We start from the raw sequence: 20,909 nt of genomic DNA on the forward strand, positions 1-20,909 counted from the left end.
TGGAAGCAATCAAGACAAACAGTGTTTTGTTGCTGGGTGTGCTAAATTTGGTCTTGGGATGGGAATTAGGAAATCAGCCAAACTCTACAGGCTAGGAAGATATAGGAGTCACATAGCATACATTACTGTTGAGACCTCTGTTCGGTTCCTTCCCTACTGTCTGTCTAATCATACTCCTGCGTGCTAGTTCTGTGGAGGACCAAGCATTGACTTGTTGTTCGCAAGACTGTGTAAAAGAACATGCTATGTTCCACAAAGAAACATAGCCTACCCCCTATGTATAAACTTGACTTGGTGGACTTTTACATGAACCACATTGTAAAGAGGAATGTTGGCGCCTTTTCGTGTCTAAAAATATAGCCGTTCTGTTCTGGCCTTACAGCATGTTTGGATGTAACGACCGCAGTAATTGTAACTAATTAAAGCTGAATATTTGACTTTAAAAATGAACACAGCTATGTCAGAAACCAAAAGTAATGACAACGTTAAATCACAGTTACTTGTATTGCACAGACCTGTTTGGTTGGAGCTGTTTTGTACAAGGGCATTTCCATTTCCATCGAAAACGACACATGAGCACCATCATGTGATGTCAAATGAAAGCCAAGAGTCTATATTTTAGCATAGATACATCTTTCAACCTTTTTTCCATCTTAAAAAGTAGGCAAGAGGTTAAAGGCTTTGATTTCTGAATAAACAGATGGATACGAGGTCTTAGAAAACATCTAGCAGAAAGTCTTAAAATGTATTTGAAATACTTTAGAGCACAATAATGTTGAAGCAAAGACCCCTGTTAATGAATATCAACACTTATATTTCGTTTTGGAGAAATTGTTTACCTGATGTAAGTTTATGAAATAATACTATTGCCTTGTGTCTTGTAATTCCATTACCAGAAACACACATATCTTTAAGATACAGTTGAAGTCAGATGTTTACATAGAGTCATCATAGAGACATTAAAATTTGTTTTTCAAACACTCCACACATTTCTTGTTAACAAACGATAGTTTTATCAAGTCAGTTAGGACATCTACTTTGTGCATGACACAAGCAATTTTTCAAACAATTGTTTACAGACAAATTATTTCACTGTATCACAATTCCAGTGGGTCAGAAGTTTACATACACTAAGTTGACTGTGCCTTTAAACAGCTTGGACAATTCCAGAAAATGATGTCATGGCTTTAGAAGCTTTTGATAGGCGAAATGACATCATTTGTGTCAATTGGAGGTGTACCTGTGGATGTATTTCAAGGCCTACCTTCAAACTCAGTGCCTCTTTGCTTGACATCATGGGAAAATCAAAAGAAATCAGACAAGATTTCAGAAAATAAATTGTAGACCTCCACCAGTCTGGTTCATCCTTGGGAGCAATTTCCAAACGCCTGAATGTACCACGTTCATCTGTACAAACAATAGTAGGCAAGTATAAAGACCATGGGACCACGCAGTCATCATACCGTTCAGGAAGGAGACGTGTTCTGTCTCCTAGAGATGAACGTACTTTGGTGCGAAAAGTGCAAATCAATCCCAGAACAACAGCAAAGGACCTTGTGAAGATGCTGGAGGAAACAGGTGTAAAAGTATCTATATCCACAGTAAAACGAGTCCTATATCGACATAACCTGAAAGGCCGCTCAGCAAGGAAGAAGCCACTGCTCCAAAACCGCCATAAAAAATAATGCACATGGGGACAAAGATGGTACTTTTGGAGAAATGTCCTCTGGTCTGATGAAACAAAAATAGAACTGTTTGGCCATAATGACCATTGTTATGTTTGGAGGAAAAAGGGGGAGGCTTGCAAGCCGAAGAACACCATCCCAACTGTGAAGCACGGGGTTGGCAGCATCATGTTGTGGGGGTGCTTTGCTGCAAGAGGGACTGGTGCACTTCACAATATAGATGGCATCATGAGGCAGGAAAAGTATGTGGATATATTGAAGTAACATCTCAAGACATCAGTCAGGAAGTTAAAGCTTGGTCGCAAATGGGTCTTCAAAATGGACAATGACCCCAACATACTTCCAAAGTTGTGGCAAAATCGCTTAAGGACAACAACGTCAAGGTATTTGAGTGTCCATCACAAAGCCCTGACCTCAATCCCATAAAACATTTGAGGACAGAATTTAAAAAGCGTGTGGGAGCAAGGAGGCCTACAAACCTGAATCAGTTACACCAGCTCTGTCAGGAGGAATGGGCCAAAATTCACCCAACTTATTGTGGGAAGCTCGTGGAAGGCTACCTGAAAAGTTTGACCCAAGTTAAACAATTTAAAGGCAATGCTACCAAATACTAATTGAGTGTATGTAAACTTCTGACCCACTGGGAATGTGATGAAATCATTCTCTTTACTATTATTCTGACATTTCACATTCTTAAAATAAAGTGGTGAGCCTAACTGACCTAAGACAGGGAATTTTTACTTGGATTAAAGGTCAGGAATTGTGAAAAACTGAGTTTAAATATATTTGGCTAAGGTGTATGTAAACTTTCGACTCCAACTGTATGTTCTAATTTCCTCTCCCTCATGAGGAGGGAGGTTAATGAAAGTTCACAGAAGTAACTAGTAAAGGTTGACCTATCAATTAGTTTGTGTTTTTACTGATTTAAATCATTAAGTGATTCAAACTCGTAGGACTTACCAAAAAATCATTAACGGAATTACTGCAACTGACTTGGCTACAATGTAAAATAATAATGGTCATAAACTACAGTTGGATCACCTGCTACTGCCCTCTCTTCCACTGTTTTCTTTCTCTTTCTGTCATCTTGTTGTCAAACCAAGAGTGTAAAATAGTCTGGACAACTCCTCCCTCTCTTCCTCCCTCTTTTTTCTCTCTCTCTCTCTCTCTCTCTCTCTCTCTCTCTCTCTCTCTCTCTCTCTATCTCTCTCTCTCTCTCTCTCTCTCTCTCTCTCGCTCTCGCTCTCTCTCTCTATCTCTCTCTCTCTCTCTCTCTCTCTCTCCCTCTCTCTCTCTATCTCTCTCTCTCTCTGCCTTTCTCACTCTCCAGTTATTGTCACCTCTCCCAGCTCTTAGTGACACCTACCCATGAGACCCCTCTTTTTCAATTTACTTTAACCAGCATCTTCACCCATTGAGCACTGACTGACACTGGACGTCCATGGACATTGAAAAGTAGTTGACATTTGGTCAGCCCACCCTGGCCTTAAAGTTAACGTCAACAGACGGACCGGACTAAATCTGAACCTACTGTATCATAGACGTATATTTCACAGGTTTGGATAGTACAGTACAGTACATACAGTACAGTACAGTAAGTAGATCACAGTAGGGTACAGCACAATACAGTGCAATACTGTACAGTGAATAGAGTATGGTATAGTACCGTACCACACAGCACATAACACAATACAGTACATTACAGTACAGTACAGTGAGTAGAGCACAGTAGTGTACCGTCCAATACAATACAGTAGTGCAGCACAATAAAGTAGAGTAAAGTAAAGTAGAGTAGAGTAGAGTATAGTACAGCACAGTACAATATATTTGACTGTTCTCTGCTGTACTGAACAATAATCTACTGTACTGTACTGTACTCTACTGTACTCTGCTGAGCTCTAATCTGCCCTACCATACTCTACTCTGCTCTGCTGTGCTGTATTACGTCCTGCACTGTACTCTACTGTGCTCTACTGTGCTCTGCTGTGCCACCCTGTGATGTCCAAACTTGTGACACATGAGGAGAATGACATTCATATCCATTAAGCATTTCTGTGCAGTACAGATCAGTACAGTACAGTACAGACCCATAATGTAATTCTGTTACCGTAATTGCGTTACAGGATGTAAATCCACTTCACTTATTGTAGTACAATTACCTCAAGGTGTCATGTCATAGCTGACTCCCCACTGTTTCTGCAGGAATCTAGGAATATTCATTTGGAGGAGATATTTAACAGAGTCTTTGGAAAACGTGGTCACATAAAAACCTGAGGGACATTTTACCATAATTGATTTTCTAATTTTGGCATCTGTACAGTTCTTCCACTAAATTATTTTTTTCTCTTCAATTTTGCATTGGAAATTGTTCGAAGTAGTCCTTGTGCATTGAGTTGTATGGTTTGTTAAACTTTGAAATCAATATTTTTTGTTTGGCACAAAGTGTAATTCCGTTATCGTGGAATTGCCCATAAGCAGTCAGGAAAATACTAAATCATTTACTTGAATCAGTGTCTCACAATAAAAACAAAAAGAGCTCAGTGCTCATTAGTCTTAGCTAGTATTTTTTAATTTTAAATGAGTGTGCTTTCCATTTTTTCAACTAGGGAGTCAACAGTAGCCTATTACTTGGGAAATCCCAGTCACTTTTGAAGACAATCACTTACAGTGCCTTGCGAAAGTATTCGGCCCCCTTGAACTTTGCGACCTTTTGCCACATTTCAGGCTTCAAACATAAAGATATAAAACTGTATTTTTTTGTGAAGAATCAACAACAAGTGGGACACAATCATGAAGTGGAACGAAATTTATTGGAAATTTCAAACCTTTTTAACAAATCAAAAACTGAAAAATTGGGCGTGCAAAATTATTCAGCCCCCTTAAGTTAATACTTTGTAGCGCCACCTTTTGCTGCGATTACAGCTGTAAGTCGCTTGGGGTATGTCTCTATCAGTTTTGCACATCGAGAGACTGAAATTTTTTCCCATTCCTCCTTGCAAAACAGCTCGAGCTCAGTGAGGTTGGATGGAGAGCATTTGTGAACAGCAGTTTTCAGTTCTTTCCACAGATTCTCGATTGGATTCAGGTCTGGACTTTGACTTGGCCATTCTAACACCTGGATATGTTTATTTTTGAACCATTCCATTGTAGATTTTGCTTTATGTTTTGGATCATTGTCTTGTTGGAAGACAAATCTCCGTCCCAGTCTCAGGTCTTTTGCAGACTCCATCAGGTTTTCTTCCAGAATGGTCCTGTATTTGGCTCCATCCATCTTCCCATCAATTTTAACCATCTTCCCTGTCCCTGCTGAAGAAAAGCAGGCCCAAACCATGATGCTGCCACCACCATGTTTGACAGTGGGTATGGTGTGTTCAGGGTGATGAGCTGTGTTGCTTTTACGCCAAACATAACGTTTTGCATTGTTGCCAAAAAGTTCAATTTTGGTTTCATCTGACCAGAGCACCTTCTTCCACATGTTTGGTGTGTCTCCCAGGTGGCTTGTGGCAAACTTTAAACAACACTTTTTATGGATATCTTTAAGAAATGTCTTTCTTCTTGCCACTCTTCCATAAAGGCCAGATTTGTGCAATATACAACTGATTGTTGTCCTATGGACAGAGTCTCCCACCTCAGCTGTAGATCTCTGCAGTTCATCCAGAGTGATCATGGGCCTCTTGGCTGCATCTCTGATCAGTCTTCTCCTTGTATGAGCTGAAAGTTTAGAGGGACGGCCAGGTCTTGGTAGATTTGCAGTGGTCTGATACTCCTTCCATTTCAATATTATCGCTTGCACAGTGCTCCTTGGGATGTTTAAAGCTTGGGAAATCTTTTTGTATCCAAATCCGGCTTTAAACTTCTTCACAACAGTATCTCGGACCTGCCTGGTGTGTTCCTTGTTCTTCATGATGCTCTCTGCGCTTTTAACGGACCTCTGAGACTATCACAGTGCAGGTGCATTCATACGGAGACTTGATTACACACAGGTGGATTGTATTTATCATCATTAGTCATTTAGGTCAACATTGGATCATTCAGAGATCCTCACTGAACTTCTGGAGAGAGTTTGCTGCACTGAAAGTAAAGGGGCTGAATAATTTTGCACGCCCAATTTTTCAGTTTTTGATTTGTTAAAAAAGTTTGAAATATCCAATAAATGTCATTCCACTTTGTAACGATTCTCTCCTTGTGAAGTAGAGGCGGACCAAAGCGCAGCGTGGTGGTTGTTCATTGTAATTTATTGACGACACTATACATGAACAAACTAACGAAAAAACAAGAAACGTGAGAACTCAAAACAGCCCTGTCTGGTGCAAACACAAAAACAGGAACAATCACCCACAAACACACAGTGAAACCCAGGCTACCTAAGTATGATTCTCAATCAGAGACAACTAATGACACCTGCCTCTGATTGAGAACCATACTAGGCCGAAAACATAGAAATGCCCCAAAACATAGAAAAACAAACATAGACTGCCCACCCAACTCACGCCCTGACCATACTAAATAAATACAAAACAACAGAAATAGAGGTCAGAACGTGACACACTTCATGATTGTGTCCCACTTGTTGTTGATTCTTCACAAAAAAATACAGTTTTATATCTTTATGTTTGAAGCCTGAAATGTGGCAAAAGGTCGCAAAGTTCAAGGGGGCCGAATACTTTCGCAAGGCACTGTATGTATGCAGTGCTGGGTTTATACCAGTAGGCTACCCACAGCAGAAGAATTTACACTGAGTGTACAAACATTAGGAAAACCTTCCTAATATTGAGTTGCATCCCTTTTTGCCCTCAGAACAGCCTCCATTTGTCGGGGCATTGACTCTACAAGGTGTCGAAAGCGTTCCACAGGGATGCTGGCCTAAGTCGACTCCAATGCTTCGCACAGTTGTGTCAAGTTGGCTGGACGTCCTTTGGGTGGTGGACCATTCTTGATACACACGGGAAACTGTTGAGAGTGAAAATTCCCAGCAGCATTGCAGTTCTTGACAGACTCAAGCCGGTGCGCCTGGCACATACTACCATACCCCATTCAAAGGCATTTTGTCTTGCTCATTCACCCTCTGAATAGCATACATACACAATCCATGTCTCAATTGTCTTAAGGCTTTAAAATACTTTTTCAACCTGTCTCTTCCCCTTCATCTACACTGATTGAAGTGGATTTAACAAGTGACATCAAAAGGGAACATAGGTGATCACCTGGATTCACCTGGTCAGTCTGTCATGGAAAGAGCAGGTGTTCCTAATGTTTTGTACACTCAATGTATAGCCAATATTTTTCACTTGTTGTGATCTTTAAGATTTTCCAGTGCCACTGCCAAAATTAGTTAGCAGCATCATCTGTCAAAAACAGATACGTTCTAATTACAAACCCTTGTGATGCTAACAACTGAAATCATCATTTTTGTTTTTGATAAAAGCTTTAGGCCTAAACCTGATCTTAAAACATTTAGATTTGACCTACTCCAGTTTGCAATTTATCCTGTTGAAATCATGCAGGCAAAATTCAATATATAAGGCAAATAGATATTATTATTAGTTGGTCAGTAAAGAAAGAGATACCTTTTTGAACATATTAGTACCCCATTTGAATGGGAATACATATATAGGCCTAATTGTATAAAAAATGGCAGAGTGGACATGTCCCCTGAAATAAATAGTGATACTCTTGATCTTGGTCTCAAAAGTAAAACTGAGATAAAGTGGGGCAAAAAAGTACTTAGTCAGCCACCAATTGTGTAAGTTCTCCCACTTAAAAAGATGAGAGAGGCCTGTAATTTTCATCATAGGTACACATCAACTATGAAAGACAAAGTGAGAAAAAAAATCCAGAAAATCCCACTGTAGGATTTTTAATGAATTTATTTTCAAATTATGGTGGAAAATAAGTATTTGGTCACCTACAAACAAGCAAGATTTCTGGCTCTCACAGACCTGTAGCTTCTTCTTTAAGAGGCTCCTCTGTCCTCCCCTTGTTACCTGTATTAATTGCACCTGTTTGAACTTGTTATCAGTATAAAAGACACCTGTCCACAACCTCAAACAGTCACACTCCAAACTCCACTATGGCCAAGACCAAAGAGCTGTCAAAGGACACCAGAAACAAAATTGTAAACCTGCACCAGGCTGGGAAGACTGAATCTGCAATAGGTAAGCAGCTTGGTTTGAAGAAATCAACTGTGGGAGCAATTATTAGGAAATGGAAGACATACAAGACCACTGATAATCTCCCTCAATCTGGGGCTCCACGCAAGATCTCACCCGTGGGGTCAAAATGATCACAAGAACGGTGAGCAAAAATCCCAGAACCACACGGGGGGACCTAGTGAATGACCTGCAGAGAGCTGGGACCAAAGTAACAAAGCCTACCATCAGTAACACACTACGCTGCCAGGGACTCAAATCCTGCAGTGCCAGACGTGTCCCCCTGCTTAAGCCAGTACATGTCCAGGCCTGTCTGAGGTTTGCTAGAGAGCATTTGGATGATCCAGAAGAAGATTGAGAGAATGTCATATGGTCAGATTAAACCAAAATATAACTTTTTGGTAAAAACTCAACTCGTCGTGTTTGGAGGACAAAGAATGCTGAGTTGCATCCAAAGAACCCCATACCTACTGTGAAGCATGGGGTTGGAAACATCATGCTTTGGGGCTGTTTTTCTGCAAAGGGCCCAGGACGACTGATCCGTGTAAAGGGAAGAATGAATGGGGCCATGTATCGTGAGATTTTGAGTGAAAACCTCCTTCCATCAGCAAGGGCATTGAAGATGAAACGTGGCTGGGTCTTTCAGCATGACAATGGTCCCAAACACACCGCCCGGGCAACGAAGGAGTGGCTTCGTAAGAAGCATTTCAAGGTCCTGGAGTGGCCTAGCCAGTCTCCAGATCTCAACCCCATAGAAAATATTTGGAGGGAGTTGAAAGTCTGTGTTGCCCAGCAACAGTCCCAAAACATCACTGCTCTAGAAGAGATCTGCATGGAGGAATGGGCCAAAATACCAGCAACAGTGTGTGAAAACCTTGTGATGACTTACAGAAAACGTTTGACCTCTGTCATTGCCAACAAAGGGTATATAACAAAGTATTGAGATAAACTTTTGTTATTGACCAAATACTTATTTTCCAGTGAGAGAACTTGCACAATTGGTGGCTGACTAAATACTTTTTTGCCCCACTGTATGAGGAAAGGAACAAAATAAAATGAAAGGCCAAGTTAGACAAATATTAGATTGATTTGGCTCAGTCCTGCATAATTACAACAGTCAAACCACAACCATTTGGAAGAAAAACATATCGCAGACAAAACACAGCACTCCTTTACAAGTGAAGACTACGGTGGTTGCCTGCGAAACCAAAATATGCTGAAAGGCTTTCTTCCCCAGGCATTTGGCAGGGCAAAACCACAAATTAAGGTTCCCGTAGTGAGAAAGCATTATGAGGAGGCTTCGCTGTGTGGTCCTCCACCAACCACAGACCCATTTTCTCCCCTGCTACTCCCTCCCTGAGTCCCAGGCGCTGCCCTCTCTATTGGGGAAGAGGCAGACATGGTTGACCCTGGATATATGACCGTGAATCTGAGGAAGTGAATTTGAAATATTGTTGGGGGCCACATTTTTGGAATTCCTGTCACATAAATATAGGCCTACGTGGAATGCACAACAAACTACAATCACAATAGTGTGAACTGAATTGTCTTTAGCAGACCTAGAGAATATCCCTATCCCGTCCCTTGGAAACCTTCAGCCTGAATGTATTTTATTTGATCTAATACATTTATTTGGACAGGGGCAATGTACAACAAAAACATACGTCTCAGAATTGAGAAGTGTTGCATTGCACCAGATTTAGTTCATGTGCAAATGACTCTTTCCTACAACATACTTCCGTGTTCATGTCCTTGGTCTTTTGAATGGGATGATTATATGAAATTCATGAAGACGCGGTCATATAAGATATATAAAACATTATATTTGCGTTTGTGGATGAATTTACTTCTACCAGATGCCTTTCATTACGTTTTCCGCTAAAGAACAATGCCCTACGTTTTTGCCCATTGAAGACCTTTAAAAAAAGTACAGAAAATGCAAAAATGACAAGGCTACTTGCCGCATTACTTGCATAGAGTATTTACATCTGCAGTCCCCAGTCCCCAGGAATTGGTTGCGCTACCCTACTCAGATGTTGCATGCATCAACCAATGGTTGCGTGCCACGTCATCGATGGTGTCATCGACTGACAGTTTTTTTTCTCACATATGATGTGGTTAGCTGATACGTAAAATACCTATCCAGGCGTTGTAAGGTCTGGCATGCGTCAGCAACTCCTTGGCAGAGCAACATGCCCATTGTCTTACGTCAGATGGCGTCACTCCCACACGACACTGGTCCCTCAGGCAGAATCAATGAGCTTTCGGACGTAAGACAATGCCCATGCTGGTGACTCTATAAACATGAAAACATAATATACAAACAGACAACATACTGTGCATACATCAGAATGTACAATGCCTTGCAACGGTATTCAACCTCTTGGCGTTTTTCCTATTTTGTTGCGTTACAACCTGTAATTTAAATTGATTTCATGTAACGGACATGCACAAAATAGTCTAAATTGGTGAAGTGAAATAAAATAAAAAATATTGTTGCTATGAAGCCCCTAAATAAGATCTTGTGCAACCAATTACCTTAAGAAGTCACATAATTAGTTAAATAAAGTCCATCTGTGTGCAATCTAAGTGTCAAATGATCTCAGTATATACAAACCTGTTCTGAAAGGCTCCAGATTCTGCAACACCACGAAGCAAGGGGCACAACCAAGCAAGCGGCACAACCAAGCAAGCGGCAATATGAAGACCAAGGAGCTCTCCAAACAGGTCAGGGACAAAGTTGTGAGAAGTACAGATCAGGGTTGGGTTATAAAAAAATATCAGAAGCTTTGAACATCCCACGGAACACCATTAAATCCGTTATTAAAAAATGGAAAGAATATGGCACCACAACAAACCTGCCTAGAGAGGGCCGCCCACCAAAACTCACAGACCAGGCAAGGAGGGCATTAATCAGAGAGGCAACAAAGAGACCAAAGATAGCCCTGAAAGAGCTGCAAAGCTCCACAACGGAGATCGGAGTATCTGTCCATAGGACCACTATAAGCCGTACACTCCACAGAGCTGGGCTTTATGGAAGAGTGGTCAGAAAAAAGCCATTGCTTACAGAACAAAATAAGCAAACGCCAAAAGGCATGTGGGAGACTCCCCAAACATATGGAAGAAGGTTCTCTGGTCAGATGAGACTAAAATTTAGCTTTTTGGCCATCAAGTAAAAAAAATGCTATGTCTGGCGCAAACCCAACACCTGTCACGATCGTCGTCTTGAAAATGACCGGACCAAGGTGCAGCGTGGTGAGCGTACATTTTTCTTTATTTTGAAATGTCGTCAACAAAACAATAAACAACAAAAATGAACGTGAAGCTCCGTGAGGCCATGCCTGCATTAAACGAAGACAACAACACACAAATGAGAAAAGAAAAAAAGGCTGCCTAAGTATGATTTCCAATCAGAGACAACGATAGACAGCTGTCCCTGATTGAGAATCATACCCGGCCAAAAACAAAGAACCAGAAAGCATAGACTTTCCCAACCGAGTCACACCCTGACCAAACAAACATAGAGAATAAAAGGATCTCTCCGGTCAGGGCGTGACAACGCCTCTAATCATCCCGAGAACACCATCCCCACAGTGAAGCATGGTGGTAGCAGCATCATGCGGTGGGATGTTTTTCATCGGCAGCGACTGGGAAACTGGTCAGAATTGAAGGAATGATGAATGGTGCTAAATACAGGGAAATTCTTGAGGGAAACCTGTTTCAGTCTTCCAGAGATTTGAGACTGGGATGGAGGTGCACCTTCCAGCAGGACAATTACCCTAAGCATACTGCTAAAGCAACACTTGAGTGTTTTAAGGGGATTTTTTTTTAAATGTCTTGGAATGGCCTAGTCAAATCCCAGACCTCAATCCAGTTGAGAATCTGTAGTATGACTTAAAGATTGCTGTACACCAGCAGAACCCGTCCAACTTGAAGGAGCTGGAGCAATTTTGCCTTGAAGAATGGACAAAAATCCCAGTGGCTAGATGTGCCAAGCTTATAGAGACATATCCCAAGAGACTTGCAGCTGTAATTGCTGCTAAAGGTGGCTCGACAAAGTATTGACTTTGGGGGGTGAATGGTTATGCACAATCAAGTTTTCTGTTTTTTTTGTCTTATTTCTTGTTGTTTGACAAAAAATGTATATTTTGCATCTTCAAAGTGGTAGGCATGTTGTGTAAATCAAATGACACAACCCCCCCAAAAAAATCCATTATAATTCCAGGTCAAGGCAACAAAATAGGAAAAATGCAAGCAAGCCACTGTTAATAACACCTTCACAATTTACTCTCTTTTGAAATGGAACCAACTCGCACTTGAAAATTGAGTTATGAATAGAGTAGCAAGTCATGGAAAAGGAACTCATAGATCTATTCTTGCAACCAACCCTGTCGTAGAGACATTATGTTCTCATTGCTTTTTCCATTGACACCATGACATCTTTTTGCTTGCTCACATTAGCCTCTATTGTCAGTGCACGCACACCTGTCTCACAGGCACACAGAGGACACTGTTTTGTAGTAAGTTAGTAAGTGGACAAGGTCTTGCCATGACAAAAAGAGAGGGGAAATTCTGGGCCGGGTTGGCTGGCTGGGCCTCTGTACTCCACCCCCATAATGGCAACAGCTGAGCTACCCTGGTCTCACCCTGAGACCGTGAGAAGACAGGCGTGATGAAAAGCCAAGTGTCTGGAAGACAGCCCTCAAATGCCCCCGATTGGCACTGCAGATCTGCCCACATGAAAAGCCCTATGTGCCATTGTATTGTAAGCAACAGTGCTGGCAATATCAAGGGTAAAAGTGAGGTTCATTTCTCTACTCACTCCAACACCTGGGAGGCAAGACAGGGAGGGCATGTACAGAAAGAAACAAGGATGTTTTGTAGCAACAGCACCACCACCCAATGGCCTTCTTCTGAAAGTGCTTCCATTATTATTTGTACACTAGAGTACTAGGAAAACCAACGTCCATCAGTCTGATAATGGAAACGTTGAATTGGATTCATATTCATGTGTTTTATAACTGTATATGTTTTATAAACAGTGTATGTCTTGGTTAGCGCTACATAACCGCGTTCTGCCTTATCAGACATGTCCGTGTTGTATTGCAATGGCCTAGAATGGAAATATTGAAACAAAACCTGTTAACACATGCACAAACGGAAAGTCTTGCACTGTGCTTGGGTGTAAATAAAGATGAGCTGGGTCTCAGGTATGTCTTTTTAACCGTGGTCTGGATCTTGAGAGCACAGTAGGCCTACAGAATTTCAAGTGACTTCACCAAAGGCCAGATTAGGGTCTGTAGGCCTAGTCTACGGAAGTCTACGGCAGAATGAATTATGTCAGAGTCACAGGGGGTTGGTGACACTTTAATTGGGGAGGACAGGCTCATGGTAAAGGATGGAGCGGGATGAGCGTAAATGTATCAAATACATCAAACACATGGGTTCCATGTGTTTGATGCCCTTTCGTTCACTCCTTTCCATCCATTATTATGAGCCGTCCTCCCCTCAGAAGCTTCCACGGGTCCGAGTGAATTATTGCCCAATGCACTGAATGCAAACTTATTCTTGAGTATGACCCTTTTCAAAGTTGATGGGGTGCTGGTGTTGTGTGCATAGTTATAAAGAAAAGGTTAGCTAGTAGCACTAGCAGTCCAGGAAGAGGACTTGTTTATAAAATACATCTAAACACTTCTAAAATGGCACATCAATGGGTCAAAAAAATGTAGTTCAATACAATCCATCACAACCTATATTGGGATAGTTCATCCAAATTATAAAATTACATATTGGTTTCCTTGCCCTGTATGCAGTCTAGTGACAAGGTGGAACAGTAATTCCATGGTTTAGTTTGCCTGGTTGCCAAATGCTAACTGTTATGATATGGGGGGTGTAGTTTAGTGAGGGAGTTCTATTAACCTAAGCCGCGGTGCACAGGTCTATGGCCCGTGACATGAATTGGCAAAAGTGGTGAGGGAGGAGTGCCCTTCTCAAAGTGAAAAGTAATCTGCGCCACTTGGTCCTGTTACCAACAAAACAGCATGGTGCATTGTCCAGAAAACATCTCTTTTCCATAAAATATATGTTAGAATTTTCTAACTAGTTTTCTTTGGGTAGGCAGATTTAGTGTTTTTTATCAAAAGCAATTACTTTTGCATGTGAAAACAGAATCCAACTCATTACTCCACGTTCTTAAACTAACCTAGTCTACGTAATTTTTGTTTTGAGACAGCTTTGCTGCAGGCTTTGAACGGGGCACCTTGCTCAGGCATGGGAGGCAGCCCGGTTCCAAAATGAATGCAATCACCCAGTGAAAACTCCTCCCACCCAGTGGCGTGTATTCATAGCTTTCAAAGGAAAACACTTTACTTGACACCCAGCTTCATAACACATTATGACAAGGTCATAACCATATCATAATATGTAATAACAGCTTACATAACTTCTCATAACATGTTATAATTTGGCCATAACACTGTCATGACACATATATTTAGATCTGTTGTGACATACATTGCATTATTTTATGGCTGGTTATAACACCTACATAAGAGTGTCAAAACACACAAAACTACCTCATAAGGCAAAACATTCCATTAAACCATAGCCTACGTGACAACAGTATGTTTTTATCTATACATTTCTTTTTTAAATTTACCATATTAAATTATCATTTTAATTGCGTAGACTGATGTCAGACATGCACCCACCCCAGTGCTCTGTTGCTGATGGCTTTGACGAATGCAGGAGAAGATTTCATAAGCCGGACAAGACACACTCTTTTTGACTGATGACTGATATAAGGGCTTGTACGTAATAGCCCTATCTGGCTTTTATGATTATGATGGTCATAATGCTTCTTGACAGTGTGATAAAGTGTATTTACTTAGTCCAAGTAAAGTGACACATGATGGTCATAACGATTCATGACAGTGGGATAAAGTGTATTTTCTAAAAGTTTTTTAAAATATGATGAAAAAAACACGACTGTGAAGAATTAGTTACAACAACGACAAAGGATTTAAGAAACAAACTTTTAAACAAAAGGAAACTTCTTGGCATGGAAAAAACTATTTTGAATATATGTGTGTTTTGACAGTCTTATGTAGGTGTCATAACCGGCCATAAAATAATGCAATATGTGTCACAACATCAAATCAACTCCAACTTTATTTGTCACATGCGCCGAATACAAGAAGTGTAGACCTTACCATAAAATGGTTACTGTTGATTTGAGCTATGACCAGCTTTTCAAAGCATGTCATGGCTACCAACGTGAGTGCTACGGGGCGGTAATCATTTAGCTCGTCTGGTAGGCTCACGACACTGGGCAACTCGCGTCTGGGTTTCCCTTTGTAGTCCGTAATAGTTTTCAAGCCCCCTCCACATCCGACGAGTGTCAGAGTCGTTGTCGTAGGATTCAATTCAATCTCAATCCTGAATTGACACTTTATAGTGCGTATGCTATCGTGTGTGTGTGTGTGTGTGTGTGTGTGTGTGTGTGTGTGTGTGTGTGTGTGTGTGTGTGTCTACATTTGTGTTGCTTTACAGTCCCCGCTGTTCCATAAGGTGTTTTTTTAATCTGTTTTTTAAATCTAATTTTACTGCTTGCATGAGTAACTTGATGTGGAAAAGAGTTCCATGTAGTCATGGCTCTATTTAGTACTGTGCGCCTTCCATAATCTGTTCTGGACTTGGGGAATGTGAAGAGAACTCTTGTGGCATGTTGTGGTGTATGCATGGGTGTCCGAGCTGTGCGCCAGTAGTTCAAACAGACAGCTCGGCGCATTCAACATGTCAATACCTCTCATAAATACAAGAAGTGATGAAGTCAATCTCTCCTCCACTTTGAGCCAGGAGAGATTGACATGCATATTATTAAAATGAGCTCTCTGTGTACATCCAAGGGCCACCCGTGCTGCCCTTTTCTGAACAAATTGCAATTTCCCTAAGTCCTTTTTTGTGACACTTGACCACACGACTGAACAGTAGTCCAGGTGCAACAAAACTAGGGCCTAAAGGACCTGCCTTGTCGACAGTGCTGTCTAGAAGGTAGAGTAGCACCTTGTCATGGGCATACTTCTCCCTATCTAAGCTACTGTTGAATCAATATGTTTTGACCATGACAGTTTACAATCCAGGGTAACTCCAAGCAGTTTAATCACCTCAACTTGCTCAATTTCCACATTATTCATTACAATATTTAGTTGAGGTTTAGGGTTTATGGAATGATTTGTCCCAAATATAATTATTTTAGTTTTTGAAATATTTAAGACTAACATTCCTTGCCACCCACTCTGAAACTCTTTGTTAAGTGTTGCAGTCATTTCAGTTCCTGTAGTAACTGACATGTATAGTGTTGAGTCATCCGCATACATAGACACTCTGGCTTTCCTTAAAACCAGTGGCAATTCATTAGTAAAGATTGAAAAAAGTAATGGGCCTAGACAGCTGACTTGGGTAATTCCTGATTCTACCTGGATTATGTTGGAGAGGCTTCCATTAAAGAACACCCTCTGTTATGTTAGACAGGTAACTCTTTATCCACAACATAGCAGGGGGTGTAAAACCATCACATAAGTTTTGCCAGCAGCATACTATGATCGATAATGTAAAAGGCCACAATGAAGTCTAACAAAACAGCCCCCACAATCTTTTATCATCAATTTCTCTCAGCCAATCATCAGTCATTCAGTTATCCTTCTCTATAAGCATGCTGAAAGTTTGTTGTCAATTTGTTTACTGTAAAATAGCATTGTATCTGGTCAAACACAATTTTTTCTGGTCAAACACAACTTTTGCTTCCCTCCAAGCCTGAGGGCACACACATTCTAGTAGACTTAAATTGAAGATGTGGCAAATAGGAGTGGCAATATCGTCCGCTATTATCCTCAGTAATTTTCCATTCAAGTTTGACTTTTTTCCCAGAATTTAATTTGGGTGTTGCCTGTAATCCATGTGTAAATATATGGGTCATGACAGTTTTATAACCATATTATGACAGGTTATGACAAGTTATGTCAGCTGTTATGACATATTATGACAAGGTGATGAAGTGCTACCAAAAAATATATATATTAAATAATTCATCTTTCGTGTCTCTGTGTTTCATAATGTTCCTTCAATTTGCAAGAGGCTGAATGTATCTCACAGGAGAAAGCACCTGAGCGAGTGAAATAGTGCCTCCCTGTCTCTGTATGTGTAGGCCATCTATCTGATGCTGTCTGGTCAAAAAGAGTATGACATTGTTGCCGCCCATAGCATTGAATGCAAGAGAAGCCAGTGAGCATTTGGTCTCCCTTGATAAAAAAAAAGATAAAATAATAGCCAATCAGCGTTGTGCTAAACCGAGCGTGCTCAGCTGTGAATGGTCCTGGCGCACCGAAAGAAAGTTTGGATTTGGCTTCACTCCAATCACATCACATCGAGACGAGAGCAACATGTCGTAGACAGAAACAACTCGAATTGTAGCATCTTGTGTTGTTGTCCACCAGTGGCTAGACAGCTAAAATTGGTAGTTTCCTAAATTATCCATTGAAGGAGATAGGAACTTAGATTTAGACTTGTGGTTTTACTTAATTCTCAGTACTGGCCAATGATTATAATGGTGATTCTGATCCAACCATAAATTCTTACATTGTGCCCCTAGCCTGAGAGGATGGAAATTCAATTCGTAGCTAGATGTAGAAGGTTAATGTTAACTAGCAAACGTTGCCCATAAAAGGAAGTTAAGCTAGCGAGCAAGCATTTTAGCCAGGTAGCCTAGGACAACAAAAAATAAAAGTGTGTACTCTATGACCGAGTCATAGACTGTTAAATCAACATGAAAGAGAGAGAGGGTGGCATTGGCATTTCTCTACAAGTAGGGTGAGTCAACAATTTTTTTCTACTTCCACGAACGAACGCACGCACGCACACATACACACACACACCACACACACACACACAGAGAAATCCAAACTATCACGGCTCAGGAGAAGACTCAGATGCAGACAGTAAAAAAATAAATAGTTTATCACAAAAACAGGGGGCAGGCAAACAACAGGTCAAGGGCAGGCAGAGGGTAATCCAGAGCAGAGTCTGAAAGGTACAGAACTGCAGGCAGGCTCAGGGTCAGGGCAGGCAGAGGTCAGTAATCCAGGTCAGTGTCACAAGGTACAGAACAGCAGGCAGGCTCAGTAGGGGAAAAATGCTAGTAGGCTTGACAAGACAAGACGAACTGGCAACAGACAAACAGAAAACACAGGTATAAATACACTGGGGATAATGGGGAAGATGGGCGACACCGGGAGGGGTGTGGAGACAAACATTGAACTAAATTGTTTTTGGTATCTTTTAGTTGTCACTGTATTAGACTAAGCATAGGTGATTTGATGATTTTTAATAGTTGGAAAATGTTGGAAACATTAACTTGCTTGACCATGCTGTAGGTCATGTAGCTGTTTGTTCCATGCATTATGTTTTGTGAACTTCACTGGACAGAGGTTGCTCTACCGTTTTGTGATGAAATAAAGGTTGCATTTATTCTGCCACTGTGTCTTCTTATTGTCAAGGCCTTTAAGCCTACATATCACGGTCGCAAGGAATATGAACTAGCAGGATTTATAGAGCAAACAATTATCACAACACATATGTTGTAACATTGCTTTTTTTTGAGTGGCTTGGCTTCCCTAGTGATTTTACACACGCACCGTACTTCTCCCACTGGGGTTAACCGTGGCCAGATAATCTAATCCAACACTGTTAGCATACAGTTAGGCAAATCAGCATCTCACCTGGCATAGCCATGAGGCTGCTGTTTTTTTTTTGGTGGTCATGAGGCCTTTCATTTGTTTCTGAGTCTTTAGTTTGTCCATGCCTTCTGTATTTTTCCTTTCTATACATATGTATGTTTCATCACCATCTGAACAACTCACAATCCGTGTTGGGGAAGCTACTCAGAAAATATAGTTCACCAAGCTTCCAATTACTTCACACTGGAAGAAGTTTAGCTACACTAAAGCTACCCTTAGGTAAAATATACTGTAGTTTAAATTTAAGTTGTTTTAAAAATCACTTAGTGGATATTATATGTAAATCTGAAATGTCATAGACTACAAATTACACAACAGAATGTTTAATTTAGCCTATTAAATACAAAAACTATGTTTCGAGTGAGAATTAGGCAGGTCTGATGCAGACGCCCGGCCTGCCACAAGGAGTCGCTAGAGCGTGATGGGACAAGGAAATCCCATCAGGCCAAACCCTCCCCTAACCCGGACGATGCTGGACCAATTGTGCGCTGCCTCATAGGTCTCCCGATCGCGATCGTTTGTGTTAGCAGTAGGCTAGTGGCTAACTTTTGCTATGGTTTGTAGCTTTTGTACATGGCGTGCTGGTTTGTTTTTTGCCCGGTAGGAGTGGTTATCTCTGGGGCTTGGAGCGAGTGCATGTATTGGTTGCTCAGCGGTGAGCTAGTGGCTAACCGACTTTTGTCAGTTGATTTATTGGTTGGGTTTGGCTTACTGATTTTTTACTATGGGGGCGTTTCAGCCAACAGTGTCTTGTGCTGAGGTAGAAGATAGTTGGGGTTTTCTCAATGTAAAGAGGGATCAGTTAGATCAGGCGGCAAAAAGGATGAAATAGCAGAGGAGTTGAAAAAGTTAAATGTTGCAATGCTATTGGGTGAAATGGAGTGAGTTGTTGCTGCCGGTTCTGGTGGATAGCAGTCAAGAGGAAGAATACTTGTTGGAAACAGCCAATTTAGAACAGGAAATGGCACTTTTGAAACAGAAGATGAATGCATGGAGCATAAAGGGGAGAAAGTTAGTGTTGCCAGTCAATCAGACAGTCGTGTTACGAAACCAGTTGGACCACAGGTGGAAACCTGTGGTCAGAATGATGAGCTAGTTTCCCTACGTGATCAGGTTTGGGTAATCCCAGTGACAAGTCACAAAACACTGTTGGCTGAAAAGCCCCCATTTGTGGGTCAATGGGCGGAGTCTCTCAAGGAGCGTTTTGTGGTATCCCCAGTGTGTGTTGTTACTCAGGGTCTGATGAGTGCTGATAGCAAACCAGATAGGGAGGAGGATGATTTGTGTCGGGACTTGGAGGAAACATTCTTTGCCAAACTAAACAGTGGTTCCAAGGAAATGTTTCTCGCTAGTGAAGGTGGTGATTCTTGTGTCTCTAACTGAGACCTTCTGGGCAAAGATATGTGATGTAGTGTGCCCTCTGCAGGTTGAGGAGGAGGTTGATTCGGGTGTCAATTTAAGGGAGACATTATTTCTGGGGTTGAGTGACACTGGGCCAATAGGTTCTATTTGTGGTCTGAAAAAGGAGTTGGTTCCCCCAAGTGATCTGTTGAAGTCAGAGATTGTCAGTGAGTATTTTGTTCTCTTATCTGAGATGTTATTTTCCACAGTTGAGGAGGTTGTGGTTACTCAGCAGGCTGAGCGTAAGATTGTTTGAGTGTCAGGTTTTGATTTACCTGACACGTTTCACATTGAGCTATGAGAGGGAGGAGATTCTTCTCAACCATGTTGTGAGGTCACGTTCAAGCTGACTACCATTGTCATGCTGAGTGAAGGAGGGTCTCATTTCATACACAAGCACATTTTCTTACACGTTTCCTCTGCTCGCCGCCTTTCCTCGATTACATTTTACATTTGACATTTTTCAAAAGTAAGAGGGAGGACGCATGAGGTCAGCAAATGTAATTGAGAAAATACCCTAGTGTGGTTTCTGTTAAGGTGGAGGAAATTGAGGAGGATATGGCTAACAGTTCCCATTCCAGCGAGTGCTCAGGGTTGGAGAAAAGTTGTGGTCAATGTTCACTTGTCCCTGGTGGTGGTTGCTCCAAGTCTCCCAGCTAACACATTTGGTTCCTTGGAAGTTGTGGGAATTCACGTTTCTGGTTTGCCATTGGTTCTGGGAATTAATCCATAAGTTTACTTTCTGGGAACGTATATTTTTAGGTTGCAAGGAAGTTCTGAGAACGTTTTACTCTAGTTGCTTGAAAGTTTTCCTGGGAGGTTTTATTAAAGGGAAACTTAAAAATTGTTCAACTTCATATTCCTCATCTCCAGCACCACCC

The sequence above is a fragment of the Oncorhynchus mykiss genome, chromosome 28, assembly GCF_057628025.1.
Source record: "Oncorhynchus mykiss isolate SJ-2025 chromosome 28, ASM5762802v1, whole genome shotgun sequence".
Taxonomy (NCBI): domain Eukaryota; kingdom Metazoa; phylum Chordata; class Actinopteri; order Salmoniformes; family Salmonidae; genus Oncorhynchus; species Oncorhynchus mykiss.